Below are 11,585 nucleotides of genomic sequence, written 5' to 3'. Positions count from 1 at the left end.
AGTGCGATCGTATACCGCGAAATGACTGATCGACGAACTCAAGGACTGTCGGACGAATTAGCACGAGGAGTCGGTAAGATCAAACACATACAAAAATCTGATAAAACCGCTAAAATAATTGACCGCTTACTGTATCTCTTAGTTCCGCATAACTATTACTGCATAATTTCCTATAATTTACTGCGAATATTTCCCTACAATTACCACAACAAATCTACATACTTTTCATTTCCGCCTAAATATTTACAAAATTAATTGCTATATATTTCCGCTAATTATCTGCAGTTTCTGACTATTAATACTGAATTGTGCAACTACAATTTCTGTATAAATTTCCTACTGATTTACTATCATTACAGGAATGCTGGTTCAGGAGCATAATCGTGGCTGTGATCGCTGTGCTCGCGAAGGAACTACTATCGAAGTACGAATTCCCTATCTCGGAACTGAGGCACAAAGTATTCTGCGTCAAACTGCCATGAAAATCGATGCTGCTGCGATGCATGGGCCGATGCCTCTGTGTGGACTCTTGGCCGCAAATCCTATTCCGCTACTGCCAAAAACCGAAACTGCTGAGGACACGCTATCTCTGCTACGCGATCCTACTACCGTGATTGCTGAACGTCCTAACGCACCAGGAACTGAAACACGTGGAGACATGCCTAAATCAGTTGCTATGGTTTTCTCACGTAAACCGGATGGATCTCTGCATTTGAAAACTCCTGCTGCCAAGCGTTTCAAGAAGAACTGAATTACGAAGTCTTTTACCGTGTCTGCTGTATTGATGTATTGATTTTATTTCTTTTATCTTTTCTCTTACGTCTTGTATATTTACGTTCGATTTTATTCAGATCGCCTTTTGCGATTTTATTCTGTATATTTGCACAAATTACCGAGTGAATACTGTTCAACTGCGATGAACACTGGTGAAAAGTTCTATGTTGATTTTATTTTTCTGGCGTACTCTGATACTGCCGCAATGTTCAATACGAAGTAAAATTTCTGTGTTTTACGAAATCCAAATAAAAGTACGAAGTAAAACTGCTGACAATATTGCTACTGCTAAAGCCGCTAATAATACACTGAGTAATACGAAGTAGGAAAAGGTTATCCGCATAAATACCACAAACATGAGATTCATAATTTCTCAAGTGATTTCACCGTAAATACTAATGAAAATAATTACTGAATACTGACAACACAAAAACAGAACCAAAGTTTTGCAAAAAGTTCGCCCTTAAGGGGAATCGAACAAGTGCTACGGAAGTAAAGCCGTTTAAAATCTGACTTAGCTTAACATATGCTAATCAATGGACCCGCTGCACTACTACGAATTTTCACAACAATGCCGTAAATTACTACGCCCTAAACTGTTACTGGATAACTGACTATAACAATCCGGTAAATATTACCGCAACAGTTCTCAATTTTTACAAATCTAATTTCCGCTTATTTCATGATTCATAAAACAATTCCTACAATTTACTAAAATTAAAAAGTCATTCGTTTGCTCAAAACTGAATGGAAAAAGAAAATTCTACTGCTAGCACGGGTTGAACTCGAGACCTGCTTGTCCTACTATTTGACAGAAACTACTATGATCTGTAAAACATGTACCCTGCGCCACTACGCAAATTACTAAAATTACAACACTACAACACCGCTAATACTAAAAAATTACTGTTACTAATACCATACTGAGTTTTACCACAAAGTTTCTAGAATTCCAACAACATAATTCCGCGAAAATACATATTCCGAAATACAAAAATTACAACTTGCTCGGGTTTCGAACTATGGCTATACTGCTACCGATGACAATGTCCAGATCTGTAGCGCCACTTCATAACCACTCGACTACTACGAAATTCGATAATTCCACTAAAAATAAACACGCTACGAAACAAAAATTACAAGTCAGGAGTTGAACTCCGATCATCGCTGTTACTATTCGTGTTAAATTATTACTGCGAGATCTCTAAGCCACTAGGCCACTACGAAGTTCACCGAAATAAAAATACTACGATTCACTGCAAAAATCTAAAGTTTCCACTACTACTCGTTATTAAAGGTAGACTAAACCGACGTCTGGAGATGGTATCTCACGCCACTACACTACGAATTTCAATACTACAATATTACTGTTTCTTCATACTGTAATACACATTTCCTGCATCCAAAATAACTAGGAACAAACGATTACGCGCCATTGTCGTGCAATAATAACTACTCATATTCTATAATTCTACTTTTTCTCCTGTGTTTACTGGATTTTTGGTGTTACAGACGGCGAGTGAATGGTGAGGTGTGCTGGTACCGGGGGGCGCCAACACCACTACTGCCGCTGTTATTATGATGACACACTGCTATACACAGACAAATAAAGTCACTGCAAAATCACCGCTTTAATCCGCAAATAACAATACGCACAAAACCGACAACTAAATCTTTAATAAATCCTCTGAATAAATCTACAACTAAATACTGAACAAAAACGCCGATACATCCACCAATAATATATCTAAAATGCTGAGAAATACTGCTCCATATGCACAAGGAAATCTCTCTAAAATCTCTGAATAAAAGCTAGAATCACCGATAAATCAAGGTACTAAGTGAGAACCATTCCATAAAATCGAAAACATGTCCATTACCAACCATGAGGAAAATGAGGATCAATTCTCGGCTGAGGAAGATTATAGGGACGATAATACTTGCGAAAGAACTCCTTGTCCGCTTCTTCCTTACTCATAGCTGACTGCTGAGACCCACTGGTCGTCGTCTTCTCCGCTTCTTTCGGAACTTCACGAGACTGCACTGGAGTCTCAACATTCGCTTTCTCCACCACTTTCGCCGCATTAGGTTCGTTCTTCAGGTCGTCTTTCACATGGCAATCGAGAACCTTGGAAGAGAGATCTTCCATTACACGCTCTCTCACACTGTCTGCCATTTTCACGCGATCATCAAATGCATTCTCAGGAAACAAAAGAGCTTGAGCACCACTGTGCTGCTTAATAATTTCACCACGCTTCGACATGATAATACAAAATTCTCAACACAAGGAAATAATTCAAATCAAATATCTGCCACTGAAATTCTCGCAAACTCAGACTAAAACACTGAAAAATTCTGCCGCTCAAAACACGCAATACTGACTCACGTACTGGATTCGTCATACTGATTCACTGCTGACCATACGGAAATACACAATCGTCATAACTACCGCTACTGAATTACAACACAACTTGATAAATTCTGAAATCCGCATTTTCATCCAAAAATAATTTCCTACTGATTTTCCAATAAAAGGAATTTCCAAATCATGCTGTATAGTTTTTCACACTTGAACATACATTATAACGCTGCTGTACAGATTTATCTTATAGCCACTGTACTACTACTTCTGCCTATAGTAATTACTAAAATTCACATATTCCACCGTCAATAAAGCAAAAATCTGCCATACTCATTCGAAAATATAATTGGATTAGCTAGTAACAGATGTGGAGAGATGACACCGAGGGGCGCCAACATCTGTACTGCTATGGTTTTGATGTTCTATGGTTTTCTGACACAAACTGTTATCCGCAAAAATATCACAAAATACCCAAAATTTACTCCATAAGAGAAAAAGGAATTTTTACTACATGTTCAGCTCTGCTATACGTAAGATTTCTCGTCATAACTCCTGATGCGCTCGTTCGATAGAGCCACTGCTCTACAACTTTGACATACCGCTAAAATCGAAGTTTGCATACACCGCCAAAACAAAAACTGATTTCCTATAAATTACTATAATTTCTGCTAAATAATAACATTCTGGCTTTTCCGTGAGTTACTGATTGGAAGATACATCCACTGAAAAATAATACGCGCCAAAAATTATTTTGAAGAGTTGATACCAGTTTCTCTTGGTGTGCAATGCGAAAATATCACGTAGGCCGCACTCACTGCGCCAACTACGAAGTTACTAAAAGTACAATTCTAAATATCGCTGATGATTATCAATACATACTGCCCTATAATTACAAATATAAATCCTACTGAAATTCTAATAAAATTTACCAAAAATTATGACTGTGCTGAGTATTGAACTCCAGAACACATGAAACAAATGCTGCTTTTGAAGGTTTCTCATGCCTGATGCTATATGGTTACTACCCATAAGACACTACAGATTTCGCTAAAAATAAGGCTAAAAAGTTGCCTACAAGCGCTATCCTGGTTTCTGAAGGATCAACCTTGTATGCCGACAGGATATCAACTACTCAAGTGTATGTGATCGTAGCGTTGTCCGTGGCTTCCACCACTACGCTAATGAGGCTTTACTAAAAATTACAGAAATTCATACCGCTAAAAGTGAAAATACATCCCTATGCTAAATTACAAAAAGGTGAAATTTTTTCCTATAATTTAACCAACTGTTTTCACGTCTGTTATTTTTTGTCGTTTTCACTTCGGGTCCTTGTAGAATTGTCTGCTGAAACCCTACACTACGATTTCTGATGCAATTTGTAATTTCCATTCACGTGTTGCAACATACTGCTACTTCCGAATAAATACTAAAAATGAAATTTTTACCAGGGACTCGATCCCAGTTACACAGAGTTTAACTGATTACGGCGTCACCGTGTATCTTTGCACTAAACTACCGATAATTCACTAAGTAAACTACAAAAATTAATCGTTTGGGATTGATACCCGTGACTGTGGTTTTAAACACTCGACTTCACTGAAGATCGTAACCACCACGCTATCTTCCAGATTCCACAATTTCTTGTTTTCCTATACACTACTAAATTTTACTCGACTCTGCTACCTTATTTATCGCTTCCGGCAAAAATAAGTCCCAAAAATGTTATCCTACACTGGCCTCGAACTCGTAACGTTCAATTGTTAATTTAACCGGTGATTCACCCAGAGGCATTCGCTAACCACTCGGCCACTACGAATTTCCTATAAATTTTCTCTATTTTACCGCATTTGACAGATACTCTACTGTGGTTGCCTTTTACACACTGGCTCCGCATACAACCGCATCGATAATTAGACCACAAATTTATTCACACGCTGTACAATTTCCACTGACTGTTTATTCAAGATAATACCGCATCGACACGCATAACAAAAGAGATCACTATACAAATCCAACAAAATACGACAATCATACCGTAGTCATACCGGAATCATTACCGTACACATCGAAATGCTCATTTCTCAGACGGCTTCTTCCCAAAAATAAACACCATAATCCACTACAGTTACAAAACAGCTTCACTGACGATCCTTAGGAAACGTATACCACCGAAAGTGCTGCATCGGACGATTTCTCACTTTTGCCGACCATCGCCACGGAACCGTGTAAGTGGGACCCAAAATCCGCACAATCCGACCATTCTGCCAAACGCGACGAATCTTCAATCTGTGCTCGTTTAGTTTCCGCACCAGCTCGTTCACCAGGGCTGTTTCTCCTTTCAAATGCATGGTCGTATTTTTAATCGGAACCTCCGTTCGACGAAATACCGTAAAATATCCTGAACGTTTGACACCAAACTTCACTGAAATTCCAGTAACTGCTTCGCGCTTCTTCGCTGCTTTCTTTTCCTCGTTGAGATCGAGCTTTTCCAACGCTCTCTCCAGACCACTAATATCAGGTCGTCGTTTCAAATCACACGGGCGACATGCCACAGGTCGCTGTGAATCAACAGGTTCGCCATCCGCTCGCAAAACAACAACATTCTCCGCATCAGAACTCTCTACTGGCTCAACACGAGTGACAGGAACAATCAACTCCTGTCCGCTCTTATCCGCACGAAAAGCTGCTGCCATCATAAAAATCAATACTCCCGCACTACCCAGTGCTAAATTTCAAAAATCAAACGAGTAAACTGCTCCAACCACGAACGAAAATCTCGCAGGAATAAGAGCGTTAAAATTTCAAAAATTTCGAAGTCCGAAAACCACAACATTGCGATTGCGCAATCGTTATACCGCTGTTTTATTGAGCCTAAGCTCACCACACCACTGATCTTTACAGAACTGCTGTTTTTTACTCAAAGACCGCCAATTTCTCCTTCGTTTTCATTCAGGATGATAGGGGATTAAGTTCTCTACCTTAAATTTATATCTGACAGACAAAAGCGTTCGTCTGAGATTTACACAGAACATCCCCAAATTGTTGGGTTCTCTACACTGTACTCATACCCCTACTACCTACTTCGTTGCGCTACGATACAGGATTCTGTATTTTGCTGTGTCATGCTACACCGAGTACTCGGAAGTCCTCTTTCTTCCCAAATACTTAGAATTTACGATTCGGAAGTGTGCACATTTATTCATCACACTGATTTGTATTTTACGGAGCATTTCCATACACTTAAACTCTTTCTACGAGTTTTGACAGCAATATCCCCACTGGGATACATTCAGTACGTAATACTGTACAACAACCGGAAATACACCGTCGACGTCAAGTTTATTGACAAATACCGAACACTTTCAATTCGGAAGTGTTCAAAACTGAAGAAGAACAAATTCTCTAACAAAATTCATAAATTCGCAATCCATCAACGCAATAGGTAATTTCTGCCAACAAATACCGCAAAATCGCATTCCATCCGCTATTTTCACAGTACTTACGCCATTGAGTTCTCCCAACCGCGTAACATCACAAAATTAAAGCTTTAAATCCGTAAATCTGACAAAAATAAAGATTTCAAAATTAGACAGGCTTTCACCGAAAGCCCAAATAACAGAATACCGAGACGACAATTCCACGCACTTCCTTCATACGTTTCACTGGTCAATTCTGACCCGCATTCTCTTGCTGCGCAGTTTTCTGCAACTGCTCGTCCACCAGACTGTGAACTTTCACCCAAAACTCCGAATTCTCCGCCTCCGGTCCGTCCTCGACCGTAGTCACAAACACACTTTTCTCGCCATTTTTACGATTGTACTGGCGGACGAAGATCGTCTTCGCACCGCTGCGAATTAAACCTTCCGCATCAGGTTTAATCAAGGCCGGCATTTCGACAGACTTCTCAAAACTAAACTTATCAAAGTGCTGAACTAGAATATCCAGTCTTCCAATACGAGAAGGATTCATAATTCACCATCAAAATTAATGGACAGTTCTACACCGCGCAAACTACACTGTTTAAACTACACTGTTTAAACACAAAACTCCGCGACCCACAAAGCACACTACTGCTGACCGCTCATCTGGCACGTGCTGAGAATTACGTCATCAAACGGCTTTTGCGTGACTTGCAACCCGTTTCTCGTCAAAAATACACATACTCCATAAGCATTTCGATTTTCTTACATTATCCGCTTTTTATGAAAAACTTAATCTTCTCTTATTATTATCTTGAAAAATAAATACGAACTTTTCCCTTTATTTTACTAGCTGCTAATTGACAACAATAGCATAGAAGAACTGCAGCTGTCATTACACCACACTTTTCCACATTTGCTAATACCAATTTTCACATACTGCATTGGCTTGAGACGGCCACTCCGTGCTCTGCCGCAATTCTACAAACTCGTGATAAAAATAAATTTCAATAATCGTTTGCTCGAATTTCAAAGTGAAGTATGCGTACCGTTTCGAGACCAGCAGATACTGAACCTTAACGCCAGTATTCTACGAAATTTCATATTTACTACAAATAAACCACACATGCCGCAATATGCATTATTTCATAACCGCATCCAAAACTATTCCTTCGCACTTCTTTTGATGCTTTTCGCTCCAAAACAAAATCTCCTTATGTAAAAACATATTCTCCAAATCAAAAAATTAAATTCTGACATTTTCACTTTTAATCGGAACGTGCGCACTTTGACGCGTACTTTTAAAGACTTAGTGCCGTGGATGGCTTGCTGCTCACCAAGCCTTAATACTAAGTAAATCCGCAAAAACTTAAATTTCAAGCCACCTTAGCGCTGGCAAAATCCGCTACTATACTAACTGATCTGGTTCTTTAAACGGATATCGGATTGGGTTTCAACCCCAGTACTACGACTCACTACTGTATCTAACTTTACTCGAAATCATGTTGCAATATTCAAATACTTGCTATACTTCTAGCAGATACCGATTCATAATCTCCCATTCTCTTACTTCCTTTTGTTCACTAATTTTAAAAATTTACCGACATCTTTTGTGCAAAAACTATTTTGTGCATAAAAAACTTAAATTTCTTTAACCGCCTTGTACTGGTTAGATCCACATTTGCATCAATGACTGATTCAAACAACAATATATGGAATTCCCTGCGTTTTAGCCATAACACTACGGTTCACCCCATCTGCACTCAAGATCAGAATCATACTGCAAAATAGCATGTCCGCTATTTATGGGAAGATTATCCTACATTATTCCTCATTTCGATATTTCACAAAAAGGAAGGATGAATCCTGAATTTTCATTAACCATTGTTTTTCTTGTTAAGCCAACGCTATGTTCAACGGGAATCTGCCAAACACTCACTTCGCTACGTTTATACGCAAAAATAAAATTTTAAGTCGCCGAAGCGCCGACTTAATCTGTCATTCAAGTTTACTTGAGCTGTGAGAACATTACTCGAATGGATTTGAAATGCTTATAACCATTTCACTACAACTTCCATATTTACTCCTATTATTTAAAGTCATACTGCAACCGAATTATGCTGCTACGATTTCATAAAAACTATGCCGTGATTCTAAAAATTGTTTAAATTTGCAAATTCATACGCAAACAACCAGGATATTCTTTGTCCGTACTTTGCATCTATCACCATCCACACTGGACCAATACACTACGAAGTTTCAGTAAAAGAAAATTATCTTAGCCAGCCTGCTGCTGACTAACATCGTTCATAGTTACACATTTAGTGTGATGAGCGCTTTGAACGACATGCAGTACTTCGTTAGCCTTTAAGCTACAATTTCTCCACAACACCGAACTCTGATTTCCACATACCGCAAAACAATAATAACTCATACGACCTAATTTCCTCTGCTTACAAGTATATTGTACCATATGTTCCTAAGTAAAAAGGAAAAATTTAAAGTTTCCATTTAAATGCTGCATAAGACTCAATTAACCGCTGTGTCTCTTAAATTGACTGGACTTTCAGTGAACTGAAGCCAACTGTCCCTATGAATTTGCCTATGCACTACAATATTCGACAAAAATTTATTTCAAAATTCACCATTGCTCTGACTTCATACAGCTCTATTAATCTTTAATTAATCATAATGCTGACAGCATTGTGGAAGTGCACTTAAGCCAATACACTACATGCGATTACTGATTTCCACAATAAAAATTTTCACATCGCTAATTTCAACACGAATTCTCATTATTAAGCACTGCCTACTGATTATGCAACTATAGGCGCTTATTGCAGCTCCTACGTACACGCCGCTTCACTACATCATTTCATGTCTACTAAAATTAACAACACTTATACTGCAATGTACAGTTTCCTCAACTCGTACCCCATTTCTGCTTAAAAATATGCCTAGGGAGTTTGCTTTCAAACTTTTCAATTTCCTCTCTCATATTAGGCCAATAATATCTTTTAACTTCATATAAACATTTAAATATCGTCATATCTGGACCGAATTCTTTCTCATAATTAACCCGTTTATTCGTAGCTAACATAAGCTTCTCACGCCATTGGAAAGGGATAAAAATATGCGAATTATACCGCTCACTACCAGGCGTTTTATGACGAACAAGTTCATTATTTTCCACTAACAGCGAATTAACTTCCGCACGTACTGCCTCAGAATCTACATTCTTCGGATTTTTATAGAAATTGCGCCATGACTGAATATCTACACACCTCTGTTGTTGTTCCAACCAAAAAGCTTTACTGTCCCATTCCGCATTAGACGGAAAGTAAAATTCGTCACCATCATTCGTTTTCGGTCTAGTCCATTTAGGCAAACTATTAGATTTCCCTGACCGCTTACTTTTCACTTTAGATTCGTCATTTTTAACAACTTCTATACATTGAGCTTCCGCTTTCTTAGATTCCTCTTGCGGTGTTACGTATTTACCACGCAACTCTACTGGTACTTCCACATAACCTGTTACATTTACTGGTACTACAGACTCTTCAACAACGTTGTGTTGCACTGCCATGAGGTTGACTTCCGATTCAACCTGCTTATGTACTACCGCCGGCTTCTCAACTGTACATGCATCAACATGCTGTACTTGACTGCCGCTACTAACTACATAATAGTTTTCGCCTTCTGAGTAAATTTCTTCAACAGGAACAACATTTCCCAAATAAAAATTTTCAGATAAATCTATCGAATCATCCGAATTATTCACAACAATTATACCGCAATAACCATTTTCATCAAACTTAACAATACCGTCACAAAACAATAATAGACCGCAATTTTTACCTTCATACTCGAAATTCTGCTCCAATAATCCGCCTTTAATTAATTCTGCTAATTCACTTCCGAATTTATTAATACGAGCACGTATAACTCCCCTATTTCTCGGCTGAATTTCGATCGGATATTGAGGTACTAACCCTAATTTACTAAAATCTGCTAAACGCTTCATAGTTGCCGTATTAATTTCTACTGATTTCTGACTTTGTATTGCCGGTACTGAAACAACTTCCTTAACCGCCTGTACTGCCTGGATCGGCACAGTTTCCACGACCTTTTGCTTTCCTAAAACTACTATATTTAGTTCTGACTCGGGCACACTCTCGAACATGCCTTCAATACTAATATCGATTTCCTGCCTACCGTTCTGAATTGGCGGTCCACTACTAACCTTTACTGCTTCAGTACTAACGACCTTCTTTGTTTCCATAGTGGCTACCTGACACTCTCGCCTCGGTAAATCCTTTATTCCATGCGATAATTTCCGCCAATCGTCAGTTAAACTTACTGACCCGTTACTCCTCTGGACAATAACCGCTGGGGTTCCGAAAGTAGAATCCGACACCAAATGCTTAGACTCGAGTTTGCTGACCATTTCCTCCGTATCTCGGTCAATATTATCGACACCTACTTTCCTATTAACGAGTTTTTTTGCCCAACACTCGCAAGCTAAATTTCGCAATAGGATAATTCAAACTGCCAATTTGCACAGAAAATTATACACCCATTTTCATTAACATCAATCACACCGTCAAACAGAAGCAAATTGCCAAACCGTTTACCTTCATACTCGAAATTTTGCTCAACCAAACCATTTCTCACCAAATCAGCAATTTCAGATTCAGACTTATTTATACGAGCACGAATCACACCTTTGGACCGAGGTTTAATATCAACCGCAAATTGAGGAAAAACTTCCATAGTGCGAAAATCAATTGCCGGTTTATTCTGCTTCGTTGCCGCTTCATTCACAAGACGTGCCGTTTCATTGCTCACCACAGGTACGTCTTTGTTCAACTCAACTATAGGCTCATTCCGAAAAGCAGACTCATTCCGAGGAACAGACCCATTCCGAAGATTTCTCTTCTCAACATTCGACTGTCTAACGTTTTGCTTAACATTCGACTGAACAGGTGGAACTGACCACTCATCATCATCTGCCGGAGCTATTCCTGAAA

This window comes from Paramacrobiotus metropolitanus, unplaced genomic scaffold, assembly GCF_019649055.1.
Source record: "Paramacrobiotus metropolitanus isolate TYO unplaced genomic scaffold, Prichtersi_v1.0 Parri_scaffold0000050, whole genome shotgun sequence".
In the NCBI taxonomy this organism is placed as follows: Eukaryota; Metazoa; Tardigrada; class Eutardigrada; order Parachela; family Macrobiotidae; genus Paramacrobiotus; species Paramacrobiotus metropolitanus.
Note: the sequence above shows the minus strand (reverse complement) of the source record.